Source organism: Mus caroli, unplaced genomic scaffold, assembly GCF_978045245.1.
Source record: "Mus caroli unplaced genomic scaffold, Mus_caroli_1 scaffold_14, whole genome shotgun sequence".
NCBI classification, from domain to species: Eukaryota; Metazoa; Chordata; class Mammalia; order Rodentia; family Muridae; genus Mus; species Mus caroli.
The window spans coordinates 31,599,264-31,621,346 of record NW_028227269.1 but is presented as its reverse complement, the minus strand read 5'-3'; positions in this window follow the sequence as shown (position 1 = coordinate 31,621,346).

Here is a 22,083-nt window from a genome sequence, read left to right as displayed (position 1 = left end):
GTGGGACTTTTAAAGTTATTTAGATCTTGGGGATGAATACGAATGTAAAGGTTGAGGCTTACTAGTGATGTGTTTGTGTGTCAAGTTGACAAGGGGTCAATTGTACTGGCTATTTTTGTGTCAACTTGACACAGCTGGAGTTATCACAGAGAAAGGAGCTTCAGTTGAGAAAATGCCTCCATGAGATCCAACTGTAAGGCATTTTCTCAATTAGTGATCAAGGGGGAAAGGCCCCTTGTGGGTGGGACCATCCCTGGGCTGGTAGTCTTGAGTTCTATAAGAGAGTAGGCTGAGCAAGCCAGGGGAGGCAAGCCAGTAAAGAACATCCCTCCGTGGCCTCTGCATCAGCTCCTGCTTTCTGACCTGCTTGAGTTCCAGTCCTGACTTCCTTTGGTGATGAACAGCAGTATGGAAGTGTAAGCTGAATAAACCCTTTCCTCCCCAACTTGCTTCTTGGTCATGATGTTTGTGCAGGAATAGAAACCCTGACTAAGACACTAACTGACACTATGAATTAAACAGACCTTACAGATATCTACCGAACCTTGCACCCAAATACAAAAGAATATACCTCCTTTCAGCAGTGCATGGAACCTTCTCCAAATCTGACCACATACACAGTCACAAAAAAAGCCTCAACAGATTAAAAAAGTTGAAATAACTTCTTGTATCCTATCAGACCATCATAGATTATAGCTGCACGTCAACAATATGAAACATCAAAAAGCCTCCAAACTCATGAAAACTGAACAACTCTCTACTGAATAATCATTGGGTCAGGGAAGAAAGAAAGAAAGAAAGAAAGAAAGAAAGAAAGAAAGAAAGAAAGAAAGAAAGAAAGAAAGAAAGAAAGAAAGAAAGAAAGAAAGAAAGAGAAAGAAAGAGAGAGAGAGAGGGGGGGGAAGGAGGGAGGGAGAGAGAGAGAGAGAGAAAGAAAGAAAGAAAGAAAGAAAGAAAGAAAGAAAGAAAGAAAGAAAGAAAGAAAGAAAGACAGGGAGGAAGGAAGGAAGGAAGAAAGAAAAGAAAGAAAGAAAGAAAAAGAAAGAAAGAAAGAAAGAAAGAAAGAAAGAAAGAAAGAAAGAAAAGAAAAGAAAAGAAAGAAAGAAAGAAAGAAAGAAAGAGAAAGGAAGGAAGAAAGGAAGAAAGAAAGACAGGGAGGGAGGGAGGGAGGAAGGAAGGAAGGAAGGAAGGAAGGAAGAAAGAAAGAAAGAAAGAAAGAAAGAGAAAGAAAGAAAGAAAGAAAGAAAGAAAGAAAGAAAGAAAGAAAGAAAAGAAAAGAAAAGAAAAGAAAAGAAAAGAAAAGAAAAGAAAAGAAAAGGAAAGGAAAGGAAAGGAAAGGAAAGGAAGGAAGGAAGGAAGGAAGAAAGAAAGAAAGAAAGAAAGAAAGAAAGAAAGAAAGAGAGAGGGAGGGAGGGAGGGAGAGAGGGAGGAAGGAAGGAAGGAAGAAAGAAAGAAAGAAAGAAAGAAAGAAAGAAAGAAAGAAAGAAAGAAAGGAAGGAAGGAAGGAAGGAAGGAAGGAAGGAAGGAAGGAAGGAAGGAAGGAAGAAGAAGAAAGAAAGAAAGAAAGAAAGAAAGAAAGAAAGAAAGAAAGAAAGAAAAGAAAGAAAGAAAGAAAGAAAGAAAGAAAGAAAGAAGTTAAAGACTTTCTAGAAGTCAATGAAAATGAAGGCACAACATACCCAAACTTATGAGATACAACGAAAGCCATGCTAAGAGGAAAGTTCTTAGCACTAAGTGCCTCCATAAATAAATTGGAAAGATCGCATACTAGCAATTTTAAAACACACCTGAGAGCTCTAGAACAAAAAAGAAGTAAATACACACAAGAGGGGTAGATTGAAAGAAATAATCAAACTCAAGACTGAAATCAATCAATAAGAAACAAAGAGAATAATATAAGGAATCAACAAAACCCAGAGCTGGTTCATTGAGAAAATCAGCAAGATAGACAAAATCTTAGACAACTAATTAAAAGCAGGGAGACAATATCCAAATTTTAAAAATCAGAAATGAAGGGGGGACAAAGTAACAGACACTGAGGAAATAAAAAGAATCACTAGATCTTACTTCAAAAGGCTGAACTACACACAGTTAAGAAATCTAAACAAAGTAGATGATTTTTTTAGTTAAATACCACTTAGCAAAGTTAAATCAGGATCATGTAAACTATTTAAATAGTCCTATAAGCCCTAAGGAAATAGATGCAATCATTAAAAGTCTCCCAATCAAAACAACACAAGGCTAGATAATTTTAGCACAGAATTCTACCAGACTGTCATAAAAGAGCTAATACCAATACTCCTCAAACTAGTCCACAAAATAGAAACAGAAGGAACATTGATAAACTCATTCTATGAGGCCAATCGTCTTGATACTTGAACCACAAAAAGACTCAACAAAGAAAGAGAATTTTAGACCAATTTTCCTTATGAACATTGATGCAAAACGACTCAATAAATACTCACAAACAGAATCAAAGGACAAATGAAAAGCACCACCCACCATGGCCAAGTAAGCTTCATCCAAAGATTGCAGGTATGATTCAACATATGAAAATCATCAATGTAATCCACCATAGAAACAAACTGAAAGAAAGAAATCACATTGTTATCTTGTTAGATATGCTGAAAAGGCCTTTGACAAAATCCAATACCCATTCTTGTTGTAAGTATTGGAGGGATCAGGGATATAAGGCTTATACCTAAACACAATAATGGCAATATACAGCAAGCCAACAGCCAACATCAAATTAAATGAAGAGAAACTTAAAGCAATTCCACTAAAATCAGGGATAAGGCAAGGCTGTCCACTCTCTCCCTATCTATTCAGTGTAGTACTCAAAGTTCCAGCTACAGCAATAAGAAAACTAAAGGAGATCGAGAGGATAGAAATTGGGGAGAAAGGAATCAAAGTATCACTATTTGCAGATGATATGATAGTATAAATAAGTATTGCTACCAGAGAACTCCTCCAGCTTATAAACACCTTCATCAACGTGGCTAAATTAGAAGTTAACTCAAAGAAATAAGTAGCCCTCCTTCATACAAATGGTAAACAGACTAAGAAGGAAATTATGGAAACAATACCTTTCACAATAGCCACAAATTGATGTAACTCTACCCAAGCAAGTGAAAGATTTGTATGCCAAGAACTTCAAGTCCCTGAAGAAACTGAAGAATCTATCAGAAGATGAAAAAAATCTCCCATGCTCATGGATCAGTAGGATTAACATAGTAAAAATAGCCATAAACCAAAAGCAATCTACAGATTCAATCCAATTCCCATCAAAATTCCAACACAATTTTTTACAGACCTTAAAGGAGAAATTCTCAACATCCCATAGAAAATTTAAAAATCTAGGGTAGCTAAAAACAATCCTGTACAATAAAAGAACTTCTGGATGGATTACCATTCCTGATTTCAAGCTGTACTACAGAACAACAGTAATAAAAACTACATGGTATTGGCATAAAAACAGATAAGTTGATCAATGGAGTTGAATTGAAGATCCACAAGTAAACCCACATATCTATGGACACTTGATTTTTGAAAGAAAAAACAAAAGCCAAAACCATTCAATCTAAACAAGAAAGCATCTGCAACAAATTGTTCTAGTCTAACTGGGCTTCTGCATGTAGGAGAATGAAAATAGACCCATATTAGATTTCACAGTCTACCTAGAATAATTTTTTTTAGATGAGTAAGGTATTCATGGGAAGTTCCACTGAATCCTGTCTTCACATCACTACTTGCTTACTCCATACATCCTGAGAAGGAAAAAGACACCTCCTTCCTTAAACAAAATGACCAAAGGAAGACCACTATGCATCATATGTTGTAAAAAAAAAAAAAAAAAAAAAGAACTAGAAGCATCCATTTGTCCTGGCTGTTATTGATTGTGTTCTTATGCTGGATCCTAGACATTTGGGATTAAATTGATTATAGGTTTGGGTGCTAAATTCTGGATTTGTCTTCATTGGGTGTTTTGGTCCTTGGTATTTCTTTTCTCTTTGGATTTTCAGAGAGTGTGATGTATGTCTCTTGCCTGTCTGCCTGGCCCTGCCCAGCTTGTGTATTCCCAGTTAATGCCTGCTGTTGTTGGATGCTGGGATACTGGGATGAGTTATGGGAACGAAAGTTGGAGAATAGCTTCGTGACATTTGGGGATGGGGTCAGAGGAAAGAGAGACCAGAAAGTTTTCTACTACATAGCTGGAGATGAGGTTTGAGGGTTGGATCTGGGAGAGAAGAAACAGGTTTGGATCTGCAATCAGCCTACTTATTGACTGGACTGAAGCATCCCTTGGATTAACAAGGGGTGTCTGCTCGGGGTGCGTTTGGAGGAAGGTTAGAAGGGGAAAATCTTTGCAATCCACAGGAGACGGGGTTCAGGGAAGGATACCATATGTATTCTGCTGAAAAGTTGGGTATGAGACATGGAGATTGGATTTTTTGATGGCAGGAGGAACTTGTCAAAACCCTCAGTTGATTTACCTGTTTTCCTGGCCCTGCTCAGCCACTGTGATCCCAGTGAACACATTCTAGCATTAGAGACTAAGATACCAGGATGAGTTGGGGAAACAAGGTTGGAGCAGAAGATATCTTGTGATGTGCTGGAAATGGGGTCAGAAAGGAAATGGAGATCTCAGTAGGTTTAATGCCACAAAGCTGGGATGAGGCTGTGTGACTGGATATGAGGAAGAAGGAGAGGTATTGATCCACTGACAGCCTACATGTTCCTCTGACTGGAGCATCCTTTCTCTCAAGCCATTGTTCACTCAGTGATGAATTCTTCCTTTTCCATGAGTTTGTAAGCTTTCTGTTGTTTTATTTGTTGTTGATATACAGCTTGAATCTGTGGTAGTCAGATAAGATGCAGGGGTTATATCAATTTTCCTCTATCTATTGAGACTTGCTTTCTGACCAAGTATATGGTCAATTTTAGAGAAAGTAACATAAAGTGCAGAGGAGAAAGTATAACAGCTATCATTTTCTCTCAAACCCAATTTTTTTTCAATTTTTATTAAATATTTTCTTCATTTACATTCCAAATGCTACCCCTAAAGTCCTCTATACCCTCCCCCTGCCCTGCTCCCCTACCCACCCACTCCCACTTCTTGACCCTGGCGTTCCCCTGTACTGGGGCATATAAAGTTTGCCATACCAAGGGGCCTCTCTTCCCAGTGATGGCTGACTAGGCCATCTTCTGCTACATATGCAGCTGGAGACACGAGCTCTGGGGTGTACTGGTTAGGTCATATTGTTGTTCCTCCTATAGGGTTGCAGACCCCTCAGCTCCTTGGGTACTTTCTCTAGCTCCTTCATTGGGGGCCCTGTGTTCGATCCAATAGAAGACTGTGAGCATCCACATCTGTATTTGCCAGGCATTGGCATAGCCTCACATGAGACAGCTATATCAGGGTCCTTTCAGCAACAGGCTATGCTTCTCAGACTAGAAAAGTAGGATGAATGGAGCTTTTTTAAATCAGGTCAAACCCAATTTTTAATGATAATTCTTAAATGTTTTAACCTCTCTTCTAGCCCACCACCCACCAGAAGTAGTAGAAAAGAAAGTTTATTAGAAAACAGGGAGATGGACCTATTTGGAAATTGTTCTTTGGAGTAAATTTCATCTGTATTATCAGGAAATCAGCAGTTCAGTTCACCGGAGTCAGCAGCAGCTTGACAAACACTTCATGGATCTACCAGCAGTCAAGTTCAGTAGTGTTGGGATAGCAGCAATGGTGGCATGACCTCGAAGGAACAGTTAGGCCTCAGCCAAATTAGCACAAGTCCACAGGAGAATTTGAACCACCAGAGAGACCAGGAGAAGGTCTATGCTGTGCCTCTCTCAATGAAGCAAAGGCCATCGAAGACTCGAGACCAAGAAGCTTTGCACAGCTCTACAATCAAGCCCCTCACAGTGCATTGAGTCCTATTTATACTCCCTCCAAACATCACATGTCTTCCACAGGTCTTGTCTCAGCATGTGAGTCTGTCTTACCAAAACTCCTCGTGAGCCTGTCTCCGCTGACATCACTCTGCCAATGAGCCCAAGTCTGTAGAATCAGAAAGAAACCACCAGAATATCAGCAGAGGTTTTCTGGTACATTTAACATTTCTTTCAGATGTTCCAACTCGCAATAAGAACACATGCTCCGATGCTGGTGAGGATGTGGAGAAAGAGAAACACTCCTCCACTGCTGGTGGGATTGCAAGCTTGTACAACCACTCTGGAAGTCAGTCTGGAGGTTCCTCAGAAAATTGGACGTAATACTACCGGAAGATACAGCAATACCACTCCTGGGCATATACCCAGAAGAAGTTCCAACTGGTAATAAGAACACATCCTCCACTATGTTCATAGCAGCCTTATCTATAATAGCCAGGAGCTGGAAAGAACCCAGATGTCCCTCAACAGAAGAATGGATACAGAAAATGTGGTACATTTACACAATGGAGTACTACTCAGCTATTAAAAACAATGAATTTATGAAATTCTTGGATAACTGGATGTATCTGGAGGATATCATCCTTAGTGAGGTAACCCAATCACAAAAGAAGTCATTAGATATGCACTCACGGATAAGTGGCTATTAGCCCAGAAACATAGAACACCCAAGATACAATTTGCAAAACACAAGAAATTCAAGAAGAGGGAAGACCAATGGGTGGATACTTCATTCCTCCTTAGAATCGGGAACAAAATACCCATGAAAGGAGTTACAGAGGCAAAGTTTGGAGCTAAGACGAAAGGATGGACTATCCAGAGATGACCCCACCCAGGGATCCATCCCATAATCAGCCACCAAACACAGACACTATTGCACAATGCCAGAAAGATTTTGCTGAAGGGACCCTCATATAGCTGTCTCATATGAGGCTATGCCAGTGCCCGGCAAATCCAGAAGTGGATGCTCACAGTCATCTATAAGATGGAACACATGGCCCCCAATGGAGAAGCTAGAGAAAGCATCCAAGGAGCTGAAGGGGTTTGCAACCCTATAGGTAGAACAACAATATGAACTAACCAGTATCCCCAGAGCTCGTATCTCTAGCTGCATATGTAGCAGAAGATGGCCTAGTCAGCCATCACTGGGAAGAGAGGCCCCTTGGTATGGCAAACTTTATATGCCCCAGTACAGGGGAATGCCAGGGCCAAGAAGCAAGAGTCGGTGGGTAGGGGAGTAGGGCGGAGGGAGAGTATAGGGAACTTTTGGAATAGCATTTGAAATGTATATAAAGAAAATATCTAATAAAAAATAAATAAATTTTACAAAAAAAGAACACATGCTCCACTATGTTCATAGCAGCCTTATCTATAATAGCCAGAAGCTGGAAAGAAGCCTGTTGTCCCTCAACAAAGGAATAGATACAGAAAATGTGGTACATTTACACAATGAATTACTACTCAGCTATTAAAAACAATGAATTTATGAAATTCTTAGGCAAATGGATGGATCTAGAGGATATCATCCTGAGTGAGGTAACCCAATCACAAAAGAACACACATGATATGCATTCAGTGATAAGTGAATATTAGCCCAGAAACTTAGAATACCCAAGATACAATTTGCAAAACACATGAAACTCAAGAAGGAAGATCAAAGTGTGGATACTTCGTTCCTTCTTAGAAGGGGGAACAAAATAGCTATGGAAGGAGTTACAGAGACAAAATTCAGAGCTGAGACTGAAGGAAGGACCATCCAGAGACTGCACCACCCAGGGATCCATCCCATAATCAGCCACCAAACATAGACACTATTGCATACGCCAGCAAGATTTTGCTGAAAGGATCCTGATATAGCTGTCTCTTGTGAGGCTATGCCAGTGCCTGGCATATACAGAAGTGGATGCTCACAGTCATCTATAGGATGGAACACAGGGCCCCCAATGGAGGAGCTAGAGAAAGTACCCAAGGAGCTGAAGGGGTCTGCAACCCTATAGGTGGAACAACAATATGAACTAACCAGTACCCTCAGAGCTCATGTCTCTAGCTGCATATGTAGCAGAAGATGGCCTAGTCAGAAGAGAGGCCCCTTGGTCTTGCAAACTTTATATGCCCCAGTACAGTGGAACACCAGGCCAAGAAGTGGGAGTGAGTGGGGGGGGGGTGTATAGGGGACTTTCAGGATAGCATTTGGAATGTAAATGAAGAAAATACCCAATAAAAAATTGGAAAAAGAAAAAAAAAACATTTCTTTCTATGGAGTCACAACAAGTGGAACTCAATAATGCATGTAAGGTGAACGAATACATGTGTGTCATTAGCAAAGATTCTCTTTTCCATGTTTTGTTTCTATTACTGAGTCTTACCTCTGAGGTTCTGATCAAGTTCCTAAATTTTTCATTTTGTTTTCTTTCAGTTTAAGTTTTCTTTATTAATTTGATTTCCACTTTCATGTCTTGAACAGTGCTCTTTATTTCATTAGACTATGTTTTCACAGATTCCATTCATGGATTTATACGTATTCTCTTTGATGTCCTTGAGCATATGCATAAGAGGCCAGTCATGTGCTTCAACCATTTCCCATTTTTCAAGGTGTATTGTAATAAGATTGCTGGTTTGTAATGGAGACCTATTGTCCTGGCTGTTACTGTGATTGTGTTTTTATACTAATGTGTAGGCATCTGGGCCCAGGATGATTGTAATTCTAGGTGTAGTTATCTGAGCTTGTCTTTGTTTGGGTGGGTGTTTCATTCCTTGTTGCCTTCTCTGGATCTTAGGTGCACAAGGTGGCTGTGGGTTGGTTGGTAGGGTGTGCTTCTGAGCATCTACCCCTCGTGAACACTGTGGGGTTCTGGTAGAACTTCTTTTGATATATTGGAAGTTGACACACAGGAATGAGGAAAAAGTAGAATGGTAAGTATCTGAGAAGGGCCCACAGGGGGAGTAATGTTGAGCCTGCCATGGGGATCTGTGGAGTCTACAGGGAATGGGAAAAGAGAGGAAAAACAGGCTTCTGCAACTGGTCTGATACAGGACTATAGATGATACTGGGGAATTGGAATTGAAGGATGAAAGGCGAAAACCTAACTTTGTGGACCATAGAGTCAGTTGGTTTCTCAATTGATGTGCCTTCTTCTCAATGACTCTAGCTTGTGCCACGTTACCAAAAACCTAAGAGGAAGGCCACCTCTTGAGTATCTTAGAGATTTCAGAAATAATGATGAAGAATAATAAAAATCCTCAGTGCATGAAGACACCAACATGAGTGTTAAGAGGTACACCCATGATCCATAATACTGTGAGTGAAAATCTCAGTGCCACTGGAAAGCCAAACGCATGTGAGTTGTTAGGCAGGTCTCCAGAACTTACCTGCTACAATACAGGCTTGTCCTATTATTCTTATTGCATACCAAAACCAGATGGTGAGTGATTACTGCTAAAGACACTCCATGCTTTGGCTCCAAGACATGACGGACACTGAAGCTCCCTTCCTGCTGTCTGATTTTGGTTATAATGGAAGGTATATTGGAGGGAACTCAAAAAGAATTGTCACTGTCAGTTCTGCTGGATAGTGGGCATTCCATGCTACATTAGCAGTGTGTCAAGCAACATGAACTCACTAGTAGAATAATGCTGTGATTAACATGGGTGAGGCCAATTGTTTCCCAATTGTACTTAAGTTTTACTCAGTAGGAGAGAACTGGCATCAGGCTATATAATCCAGGACAAAGATCCATTTGAGAAAGCACTATTAATATTTAATAATCAGATAGGGTTTTAGTCTGAAAGTATTTTTAGGATCTTAGGCTCTCTCTCTCTCTCTCTCTCTCTCTCTCTCTCTCTCTCTCCTAAACTATAAGAGTATCTTGTCATTACTGGCTGATTTATCTTTGAAGAAGTCAGAAATTACCATAAAAGACCAAACTAAAAATGCCGAATTCTGGAAAGGGACCATGTAATGTCATTGAACTTCAAATGAACCAGAACAAAATATGAGAGCCTAATCAATCGTGGATTGTTAGTTCTTGTTCTTTAAATTATGGCACACTCTTTCGACAACCCTCCACTCTGTGACCACAGTGAGTTGCTGCTTCCATTCACTATATGTGTTGGAATGTGAGCTCTGGTCTTTCCAAACAGATCTAGTCCAGGTATGAACGTTTATTTTATTTATTCAAATGTGTGTATGTTAGCTGACCTCTGACTATTTTTTCAAACATTAACTAGCAACTGCCTGGCCACTTTACTGTCTCCAGGAGTAAAAAGACTGCACTCTGTCTCTAAGAAAACTTCTATCATTAGAAATAATTTAGTTTTACGTCAGGCAGAAATAGACCGAAGAGCTGTCTAGGTTGATACATTTTGTATCCTCTGACGCTACATATAATTTCCTTCTATTAATAACACATAATTATTTCATCTGAAATAACTAAATAAGAATTAACTGATTATTCTAAGTCTCCATGTTTTTATTCAACTGGCCTGACTAATATACCTTCCACATCTTAGACCTTGTCTTTGGCACATGTACTAAGAGAAAAGAATAGAACCATCTTTTTGAGTTAGCTGCTTATTGGGATGCATAAGAGCATCAAATGACAATAAGACTACAGTTGTGGCAAGACAGCTCTTATTTTGAAAGTACAATGTCATGGCTCCCGCTATAGACCAAATGAATTAGGGAAAGTTTTCTGGAGTTGGTAGTAATTAAGATAAATCTGTAGGATAAGAATAGAAAAGTGAAGCGGCATAAACTCAAGCAAGAGAAGATGAAGAGCTGTAGAGCTTCGGTTCAGCTTGACTGGGGAAAAAAAAAAGGTTTTGCATTAAGAATCCATTTGTAAAATAATGAAAGCGGCCTGTACCATATTTAAAAGGGACCTACAATAATAACAGGGTGGAATGGATTTTTTAAGTGGGTGTGATAATAATATAAAGCCTGCAAGAATGGCGCCAACCCCAGCAGGAAGAAGAATGAGACAGAATAGTTTGAAAATGGCTTGACTTTCAGTTACTTGAAGACAGATAAGGGTCTCTCGAAGGTCCCATCAGTACAAATCAAGTCAGCCAAGGTGCAAGTCACCTGAAGAAACAGTCGTAAGTCACCGTGTGCATTTATTTTCCCTACCACAGTCCAGAAAGGAGGACTGAATCACTTCTGAATCCAGGGCTTTGCCTGCAGGAATGATAGATAGCAGGCCATTTTCAGTGGGTCAAGAGCAACATCGCGTTTACTCAGCACTGAAATGCAGTTAGGGCACGAGGAGCTGGGTGGCTTCCAGAATTATGAAATCAAACGTTTGGCAACAAAATTAATCAAATGAACAAATGTCTTTTGGGGTCTTTTTTTTTTCTTATCTCGGCTTGCATGAAGCCAACATTAGGTTATTCAGAACTTCACCTCATCCCGCGCACTTTGTCTCACGTGATAAAAATCATTAATATTAGGTACATATACATTTAGGTATTCTGGAGTTCATCATTTTATCCCTGAAACCCAATACAAATTGATACCTGAATCATCAGATTTGCTTTGCAAACTGTCATCTCACCAGGGAAGTCTGTGAGTTCGTTTATAATTTTCAAATATTAAATCTTAACTTCCTGAAATTGCTCTTCGCTTAAATCGGCTTCTTTTGTCAGCTGAGCTCAAAGCATGCTGCCCAACTAGACTTAACTAGGTTTTCCTCTCTTAGCTCTGGATTTCATTATTCAGTAATCCTGAATAAATGGAAGAGCCCACCCATTCTGTCACAATCTCCATAGTGGAGAGGGATACGAGTTATTTTCATTTCTTTAGCCATGGCATCCTGTTATGACTTCTAAAGCACAATCCTAAAACATGATTTTGAATAAGAGCTCTAAATTACCATTTTGCAATAGCAACAGCAATAGCAATTTAGTTTTAATATAACAGAAAACTTGGATCAGAAACCCAAAGTTTAGTCCCTAGTTTGGAAGTAACTACATATTTTATATTGAATAAGTCAAACCTAAATATTCTCCAGTTCTTCCTGATTGAGATAACTTGCATAGAGCAGGTCTCTTCTGTTTCTTTCCTATGCGTTTGATTGTGTTTAATGCAAATATAGTGTGTGGAAGGGCACTGTAAATAAAAGATCAGAGCAACAGAATATATCTTATCATGAAGTCATGGCATCTAAACCTTTGAATAGGCTCCATAAGCACCCTCATCGTGACAGCTACTGCTATCATGACAGAGTATTCATCCCAGGTCTGTGTGTTCCTGTCCTTATGCTAGACACCGAGATATAGCAAATGAATTAAGCAGACATGGTCTGGCTGAACGCCTAGTAGCACAGTAGATAAAAAGAGAAACTGGTTTCCCACACGTAACTGTTCTTTCAAAGGAAGCGTTTATCGGCTTTTCCTTCAGCATGATTCATGATGTGCAGTACTCTGTACACTTGTGGATTAAGAAGGAATAACTGAGAACTGCATGGACAAATTAAGTCAGTCAGTGCCACCTGCAGTTGGAACAATGACATAAAGCCTGCCACTTCTTAATGGGAAAATCACATAGAAACTTAAATGAAGGAAGTCAGCAAAGGTATCAAACACTGGGTACTTACTAAATACACTTTGGAATGAGGAGGAATAAGAAAAAAATTCAGTATCTTTATAGTTTTATTCTCTAGATAAATACTATAGTTATTAGTACAAATTTAAGTCCAGAAATCTATTATCTATGTATTTTTATTTATTATTTTTTAAAAATTAGTATAAAAAAACAGTTTCCTTATTAGAAGTTGCACACATTTTATACCATATGTTGCTGATGTTAGTCCTCCTCAATTCTCTACATTGTCTTCCTTCCTCTCTTCTAACTAGCCACTTCACTTTTTATTTTACACAGAGAGAAACATAACGGCAAACAAAAGACACACTGATTGGCATTAAAGAACATAGTCTACCACCTGAAGATAGTGACTACTGTAATGTTTCAAAGATACCTTGAAAGGAATTGGAGCTTTCCTCGCTGCCCAGAGACGGGTCCACATCAGAACTTAAAGGGAAGCTTACACCTTGTCAGGAGCCCTCGACTGTCCAACGGATGGAGGACGATATCCTCAGATTCCTTACCGAAGGAACCCACTTCGGAGGCACCAACCCTGACTCTCAGAAAGAGCAGTACACCTACAAAAGAAAAAGTAACTGTATGGACATCATAAACGTGAAGAGGACCTGAGAGAAGCTATTGCTTGCAGTTTGAGCTGTAGTTGCCATTGAGAGCCCTGCTGATCCCAGCGTCATCTCCTCTAACAACTGGGACAGCAATCTGTGCCTGCCACCACTGGCACCACTGCTAACTGCTGGCTGTGTCACTCCTGGGACCTTCACTAACCAGATCCAAATAGTCTTCAGGGAGCCGCAGCTTCTGGCGGTGACTGTTCCCAGGGCTGACCACCAGCCTCTCATAGAAGCATCTTACGTCAAGATGCCTTTGCTCTGTGTTACATAGACTCTCCTCCGTGGTATATGGACATTGTCATCTCTTGCAACAACAAGGGAGCTCACCCGATGGGCCTGACAAGGTGAATGCTGGCCTAGGAAGTACTCCGCATATGTGACACTGTCTCCGGTGAGCACTTGTGGGATGTTGCACTTGATCTCTTCTTCCAGAAGGGGTGGAGGAGGAGGAGCAGGCTGCTGCTGAGAAGGCTGTGACCAAGGAGGGATTTCAGGACAAATAGACAATGCTAGCTCCTGAGTTCACTGCTGCTCAACCTGAGGTGGCCGACTGGTCTGAGGATATGCAGGTACCTTTTGTGCCCATCCAGCAGTTCCTGGCAGAAGACTGGAGTGCTCAGCCGGCCACTGAGGACTGGTCAGCCGCTCCCCCAGCGCAGGCCACCGAGTGGGTTGGAGCCACCACTGAATGGTCCTGAGCTCCTCTGCAGACACCTAAGCAAAGGGAAAAAGTGGAAGGAAAATAAAGTTCCTAAAAGCTGTCAACAAAAGAAGCAGGAAACAAAGAGCAGTTAAAATATGGCTGTGTGAACTCATTCATTTATAAGCTTTAGATATGGTGAACTGATACATTTACAATGTTTTAGATATAGTGAACTGATACATTTATAAGCTTTAAATATAGTGAACTGATGCATTTATAATGCTTTAGATATGGTGAACTGATACATTTATAATGCTTTGGATCCATACCTTGACATCATTTTTTCTTCAAATGATGATGATAAAAATAAAAGTATGTTGATATGATATAAAGATATAATAGGTAAAATACTTAACTCTTAAATAGAAAATAATGAGGAAAGTATATGAAAATTATAAAATGTCACTCATCACCCAGAATATGAAAGCTGGACATGAAGGGACTCAGTCATGGGGAACACTCACCCATTACCTCTCCACATGCTGAGTCTTCTTCCCTTCTACAATTACCATTTTCAGGTAGATACATACTAATTTATGTTAATTACTCTGTATTTCTTTGTGTTAATTACTTTAAATTTCAGAGTTTAATCTCCCTGTGTATATACGCACTAAGAATTCTGGGGCTTTTTTTGGTTTTGGTTTTTTTGGTTTGGTTTGGTTTGGTTTGGTTTGGTTTGGTTTGGTTTGGTTTGGTTTGGTTTGGTTTGGTTTGGTTTGGTTTGGTTTGGTTTGGTTTTTTGAGATAGGGTTTCTCTGTATAACCTTGGCTGTCCTGGAACTCACTCTGTAGACCAGGCTGGCCTCGAACTCAGAAATCCACCTGCCTCTGCCTCCCAAGTGCTGGGATTAAAGGCATGCGCCACCACGCCCGGCAAATTCTGGGTTTTTTTATTGGATATTTTATATATTTACATTTCAAATGTTATCCTCTTTCCTGGTTTCCCCTCTGGAAAGTCCCTATCCTCTTCTCCCTCCTCCTGCTTCTATGTGGATGCTCACCCACCTACTCCTGCCTCCCTGCCCTGGCATTGGCATTCCCCTACACTGGGGCATCGAGCCTTCACAGAACCAAAGACTTCTCACATTGATGTCCAACAGGCCATCTGCTGCTATATATGCAGATGGAGCCATGGGTCTCTACATGTGAACTCTTTGGTTGGTAGTTTAGTCCCTTGGACATCTGGGGGGTCTGGTTGGTTGATATTGCTGTTCTTCTATGAGGATGCAAACCTCTTCAGCTTCTTCAGTCATTTTTCTAACTCCTCCATTGGGGACCCGGTGCTCAAGTCCAATGGTTGACTGCAAGCATCCTCTTCTGTATTTGTCAGGCTCTGGCAGAGCCTCTCAGGAAACAGCAATATCAGGCTCCTGTCAGCAAGCACTTCTTGGCATCTGCCCTAGTGTCTGGGATTGGTGTCTAGATAAGGCAGTCTCTGGATGGCCTTTACTTCAGTCTCTGCTCCATACACTGTATTTCCTCCATGTGTATTTTGATTCCCCATCTAAAAAGGACTGAAGCATCCACATTTTGGTCTTCCTTCTTCTTGAGTTTCATGTGGTTTCTGAACTGTATCTTGGGTATTCCGAGCTTCTGGGCTAATATCGATTTATCAGTGAGTGCATACCATGTGTGTTCGTTTTGTGTTTTTTGGGTTACCTCACTCAGGATGATATTTTCTAGTTCCATCCATTTGCCTAAGAATTTCATGAATTCATTGTTTTTAATAGCTGAGAAGTACTCCATTGTGTAAATGTACCACATATTCTGTATTCATTCCTCTGTTGAGGGACATCTGGGTTCTTTCTAGCTTCTGGCTATTATAAATAAGGATGCTATGAGCATAGTGAAGCATGTGTCCTTATTACATGTTGGAGCATCTTCTGGGTATATGCCCAGGAGTGGTATATCTGGGTCCTCAGGTAGTACTATATCCAATTTTCTGAGGAACTGCCAGACTGATTTCCAGAGTGGCTGTAATCCCACCAGCAATGGACAAATGTTTCTCTTTCTCCACATCCTCGCCAGCATCTGCTGTCACCTGAGTTTTTGATCTTAGCTATTCTGACTGGTGTGAGGTAGAATCTCAGGGTGGTTTTGATTTGCATTTCCCTGATGACTAAGAATGCTTCTCAGCCATTCAATATTCCTCAGTAGAAAAGTCTTTGTTTAGTTCTGTACCCCATTTTTAATAGGGTTATTTGTTTCTCTAGAGTCTAACTTTTTGAATTCTTTGTATACATTGGATATTAGCCCTCTATTGGATGTAGGATTGGTAAAGATCTTTTCCCAATCTGTTGGTTGCCCTTTTGTCCTATTGACAGTTTCCTTTTCCTTACAGTTGCTTTGTAATTTTATGAGATCCCATTTGTCAATTCTTGATCTTAGAGCATAAGCCAATGACATCCTGTTCAGGAACTTTTCTCTTGTGCTGATGTGTTCGAAACTTTTCCCCACTTTTTCTTCTATTAGATTCAGTGTATCTGGTTTTATGTGGAGGTCCTTGATCCACTTGGACTTGAGCTTTGTACAGAGAGAAAAGAATGGATCAATTTGCGTTCTTCTACATTTGTTGAAAATGCTGTCTTTTTTCCACTGGTTGGTTTTAGCTCCTTTGTCAAAGATCAAGAGACCTAGGTGTGAAGTTTCATTTCTGGGCCTTCAATTCTATTCCATTGATCTACCTGCCTGTCACTGTACCAATACCATGCCGTTTTTATCACTATTGTTCTGTTTAAGGTCAGGGATGGTGATTCCATCCACTTCTCTTTCTGTGTTTGGTCTTTGTGTGGTTTAGGTATAAGTGTAATTGTGGCTTCATAGAAAGAATTAGGTCATGTCCCTTCTGTTTCTATTTTGCTGAATAGATTGAAGAGTATTGGTTTAGGTCTTTGAAGGTCTGATAGAGTTCTGCAATAAACCCATCTGGTCCTGGGCTTTTTGGTTGGGAGACTTTTAATGACTGCTTCTATTTCATTAGAGGTTATAGAACTGTTTAAATGGTTTACCTGGTCCCGATTTAACTTTAGTACCTGGTGTCTGTCTAGAAAATTGTCCATTTCATCCACATTTTTCCAGTTTTGTTGCATATAGGCTTTTGTAGTAGGGTCTGATGATTTTTTTAATTTTCTCAGTTTCTGTTCTTATGTCTCCCTTTTTGTTTCTGATTTTGTTAATTTGGATACTGTCTTTGTGCCCTCTGGTTAGTCTGGCTAAGGGTTTGTCTATCTTGTTGATTTTCTCAAAGAACCAGCTCCTGGTTTGGTGATTTTGTTTTGTTTTGTTTTGTTTTGTTTTGTTTTGTTTTGTTTTGTTTTGTTTTTGTATAGTTCTTTTCATTTCCACTTGGTTGATTTCAGCCCTGAGTTTGATTATTTCCTGCCATCTACTCTTCTTGGGTGTATTTTCTTCCTTTTGTTTTAGAGCTTTCAGGTGTGCTGTCAAGCTGCTAGTGTATGCTCTGTCCAGTTTATTTTTGGAGGCACTCAGAGATATAAGTTTTCCTCTTAGCACTGCTTTCATTTGTCCCATAAGTTTGGGTATGTTGTGGCTTCATTTTTATTAAATTCTAAAAAGTCATTAATTTCTTTATTTCTTCCTTGACCAAGTTATCATTGAGTAGAGTATTGTTCAGCTTCCATGTGTATGTGGGCTTTCTGTTGTTTTTGTTGTTATTGAAGACCAGCCTTAGTCTGTGGTGGTCTGAGAGAATGCATGGGATTATTTCAAATTTCTTATATCTGGTGAGACCTGTTTTTTATGCTCAATTTTGGAGAGGGTACCATGAGGTGCTGAGAAGAAGGTATATTCTTTTGTTTTAGGTTGAAATGTTCAATAGATATCGGTTAAATCCATTTGGTCCATAACTTCTGTTAGTTTCGCTGTGTCTCTGTTTAATTTCTGTTTCCATGAGCTGTCCATTGATGAGAGCGGGGTGTTGAAGTCTCCCACCATTATTATGTGAAGTGCAATGTATGCTGTGAGCTTTAGTAAAGTAGGAATGTGTGTGCCCTTGCATTTGGAGCATAGATGTTCAGAATTGAGAGTTCATCTTGGTAGATTTTTCCTTTGATGAGTATGAAGTATCGTTCTTTATCTTTTTAAATAAATTTTGGTTGAAAGTCAACTTTATTCAATATTAGAATGGCTACTCCGGCTTGTTTCTTGGGACCATTTGCTTCGAAAAAAATTTTCCAGTCTTTTACTCTGAGGTAGTGACTGTCTTTGTCACTGAGGTGTGTTTCCTGTATACAGCAAAATGCCAGATCCTGTTTACATATCCAGTCTTTTAGTCTATGTCTTTTTATTGGGGAATTGAGTCCATTGATATTAAAAGATATTAAGGAATAGTGATTGTTGGTTCCTGTTATTTTTGTTGTTAAAGGTGGAATTATGTTTGTGTGGCTATCTTCTTATGGGTTTGTTGAAAGAAGATTACTTTCTTGCTTTTTCTAGGATGTAGTTTCCCTTCTTGTATTGGAGTTTTCCATATATTATTTTTTTGTAGGGCTGGATTTGTGAAAAGATATTGTGTAACTTTGGTTTTGTCATGGAATATCTTAGTTTCTCCATCTATGTTAATTGAGAGTTTTGCTGGGTATTGTAGCCTGGGCTGGCATTTGTGTTCTCTTAGGGTCTGTATGACATCTACCTGGTTCCTGTAAATCCTTTTGTAGTCATTCCTTTGTTTTGTATCAGGTAACTTCAATGTACCTTGCCTGCTATGACTTCCGACCCCTTGTATTTTCTGTACTATATAAGACTGATGTTCACTTTGTGAGAATGCATTCAGATTCTACACAATCTCGAGTGTTGGTCTGTCTGTCGCCCGCCGATGCTTTGCCCACCTGCCCCAGAGACCTGCAATATCAGAACCCCCCTAATCCCTAGACCTTGCTAAATTCTTATATGAGTGTAACTTTTAAGTATCTGGAGAATCTCCATTTGTCAGAAGAATTTACCAACTTGCTTCTAATATGCAATGTAGCCTGTACTGAAGATTTCTATCTCAGTGGGATTCCCTGGCTCTTTCATGGTAGTCCCTTGTTTGGGTGCAATTTGCTACTGTCCTTAGTAAACACCTTGCAGACCAGCTCTGAGCTACTGGCTCCATCTTTTGTAATGCTTAATTAGTTACTGAATAGGTTAACTTCCTTACTGCATTCTTACAGGATTCTAAGCTCGCAGGCTTCTGGGACCTTGGAACAGTGGGGAGACTTAACTATAACAGAATTTTTCCATACACCAGACTAAAACAGGAATAGGATATGGTATATGGGTAAATGATAACGCCAAAACTCCAGGAGGTGGGTTTCTGTGAAACTCTGCCTCATGAGTGGCTTTTAGGCTTCTCAGCCTGTCAAGTGGACTTCACTGGAGTGTGTGTGTGGCACTATCTCCAGAGTTGTCTCCCTTTGTGATTTCTTTATTGTTTCTATTTACATATTTTAGATCCTTCACGTGTTTGGTATTGTTTTCCTGTAACTCTTTAAGTGTTTTTTTTTTTTTTTTTTTTTTGTTGTTTCCTCCTTAAGGGCTTCTAAGTGTTTACCTGTGTTCTCCTGTATTTCTTTAAGGGAGTTATTTATGTCCTTCTTAAAGTCTTCTATCATCATCATCATGAGATGTGACTTTAAATCTGAATCTTGCTTTTCCAGTGTGTTGGGGTATCTAGGACTTGCTGTAATGGGAGAACTGGGTTCTGATGATGTCAAGTAGTACTGGTTTCTATTGCTTAGGTTCTTGCACTTGCCTCTCACCATTTGGTTATCTCTGGTGTTAGTTGGTTTCCCTTCTTTTTAATATCGAACTGGAATCTCTAGGTTAATTAATAAGACAAAAGAAAATAAAAGGCATACAATCTGGTATGAACTAAATAAAAATGTTCACGATCATCTGTTTCAAAAACCCAACAAGCTGAAATAATCTCATTTGGAACTAATGAGAGATTATAGCATCAAATGCATACCACCTCTTCATATACCAACAAAAACCAAGAAATTTTGAAATTAGAAACATTTTACTAGTCATAGTAGCAGATTTCTCCATGTTAAAAAATGAAAATTTATCAAGATGTATATACAACTTCTAAGAGGAACTATATAAAACACTGATGACAGAAATCAAAGAACTATTTAAGTGAGAGACATGATGTGCATTCATAGATCGAAAGACAATATTATCAACAAGTCAGTTATTCCACATTTGTTATACATGGTCAATGCAATCATATTCAACTATCTTGTTTTATGCAAATAAACTAATTTTAAGGGTGACATAGAAAAGTAGTAGACTTAGAATATCTAACTCCATAATGACACAGAAAAGGAAAGTTGAAGAGAACTGAGTCTATCTGATTCCTTAGTGAAGTCCTAGTAAAATGTTAAAAAAAAAAAATAGTAGACAAATTGTGAGCCCAGAAATTGCCCCTCATGTATTTATTTACTCTGAAAGGCATAAAATTCTTAGCAAGTAACATAGCAGAAAGCCTTTGGGAAATGATCAGGTGTGTTTTAGATGCCCTAAAGATATGATTAATAAAGAAAGTAATTCATAAGGTTCATTTCATTAAAATAAAAAAGCTGATGCCCCATAAAAAGCAATAGTAAGATAATGAGAAGACCATTTGCAAACTGTTTGCAAAGACCATATCTGTTTTAGTCAGTGATAAATGCCTCCAGAAAGTTCAAGGAGGCAAGGTATATTTTGACTCATTGATTCAAAGGTTTCAGCCCATAGCCAGATAACTCTGTTGTTGCAAGCCTGAAGGAGGGGTGAATGTATGGTAGGAAGCACATGGTAAAGAAATGAGGCTTATTACATGATATAAAGGGAAAAGAGAAGGAGAGTAGCCAGGAATAACACATCCTATTTCTCACAGTTCTTGCTGACTTTTAATGTTTCTTCAACCTCCAAAATAGTGCCACCAGGATATCTTCAATGTCTGTGTGAACATTTTATCTCTAAGCCACAATATCTAATTAAAAATTTTTTATTTATCATATAAATAGAGTGCTTAAAATCAACAATAAAAAAACAGATTTTAAAATGTCGTAAGTCAGGATACCTTCTAGTAGATAGAAATTGTACTATATACTAATAACAGTATATAATAGTATAAAATTCAAAAATAAAAAAAGAGAACCAAGCCACAAAGAGACATAGAAAAAACACAAGTGCATACTATGCGTGAAATCAGACATGCCTCTAAGTTTTACATAGTATCTGATTCTAAATACACGTCTTTATGGAAAATAGAAACATAGAAGCAATAAGTGAACCTATTTATTACTGAGTAGAAAAAGATCAGTAGTATAATGGTTAATCTTGAGTGTTGACTGCTCATTATAATCCATCTCTGGATGTATCTGAGAGGACTTGTCCAGAGAGTGTTAACTAATGAGGAAACCCCACCATAAATGTTCAGGAAACCATCCCATAAGTTGAGCACCAACACAGAATAAGATGTGCAGAAGGAGAAAGCCAAGGACTGCGGTAACCATTCTGTCCTTTCCCTTCCCACCTCCCTCCTCTTTCAGTTTACATCAACGTAGTCTGCTCGTCTCTGCCCTGTGCTCCTCACTTGGATGAACTGAAACTGGGAAACTATTCGCCAAAGTTTTCCCCTAAGTTACTCTTTCCTGTGTGTCACCACAGCTATAATAAACTAATTAACACAAATACGCAGACTACAGAAGATATTTAGGATGGTAAAAATATTCTCTATTATACTAAAATGGTAGGTTCATGCCATTATCTGAAAAACCCAGTAGAATACATAAAACAAAGATTAAAGCCTTCTGTAAACTCAGGATCTTAGGGGAAACTAATACATGCATGTTGATTTACTAGTTTTAACAGAAGCACTGATGTAGTTCATGTTGTTATAGTAGAAATTGTGCATGTGTGATGGAACATGCATGAAAAAATATTTTTAGTAAAATTGACACACACACAGCCATACAGCCACACCCTTGTTTGCTTTTTATTATGGTGATAAAACACCATGACCAAAATCAGCTAGTGAGAAAGAGTTTATTTAAAAATAAAAAAAAATAAAGAGAGTTTACTTCACCTTAAAATTCTCAAGTCACAGTCCATCACTGAATGAAGACAGGGCACTAACTCAAGGCAGGAACTGGAGGCAGGAACTGAGGCCGAAGCCATAATGCTGCTTACTAGCTAGCTCTCTGTAACTTGCTCACATTGCTTCTGTATAC